General features: G+C 42.2%; 1 protein-coding gene across 2 annotated transcripts in view; it reads right to left on the bottom strand.

Annotated features, from left to right (window-relative positions):
- The window catches only part of LOC108691320 (broad-complex core protein-like), a 45,666-nt gene that overhangs the window by 43,618 nt on the left and 1,621 nt on the right, over positions 1 to 427 (bottom strand). The window lies entirely within an intron of this gene.

Genomic DNA, 427 nt, shown 5'->3' with positions numbered 1-427 from the left:
CACACACACACACACACACACACACACACACACACACACACACACACACACACACACATATATATATACGTATGTATACATAAGTATAAATATATGTATATACATATATTTATACATCATGCGAAATGCAGGACACCGTGCTTAAACTAACGGGTGCTGAAACCCTGCGCCCCAAAAAATACGTAATCGCTTGCGGTTAGTGAATAAAAAAAATAAAAATAAAATAACTCTTTCTCTCTCTCTCTCCTCTCTCTTCTTGCGCGCGCGCACACAGCGCGGTAACGTGACGAAATCGGGCATGTAAAAAAAAAATAAAATAAAATAAAAAAAAAGAAAACGAGGAAAAAACGATTACTCCCACGCGGCGCGAGCCCCGCGCGCCAGACGAGGTGTGGTGCGACGTGGAAAACGAGAGTGAACGCGTAGA

This window comes from Atta colombica, unplaced genomic scaffold, assembly GCF_001594045.1.
Source record: "Atta colombica isolate Treedump-2 unplaced genomic scaffold, Acol1.0 scaffold45, whole genome shotgun sequence".
In the NCBI taxonomy this organism is placed as follows: domain Eukaryota; kingdom Metazoa; phylum Arthropoda; class Insecta; order Hymenoptera; family Formicidae; genus Atta; species Atta colombica.
The sequence above is the reverse complement of the archived record's forward strand: the minus strand, read 5'-3'. Positions and strand labels throughout refer to the sequence as shown.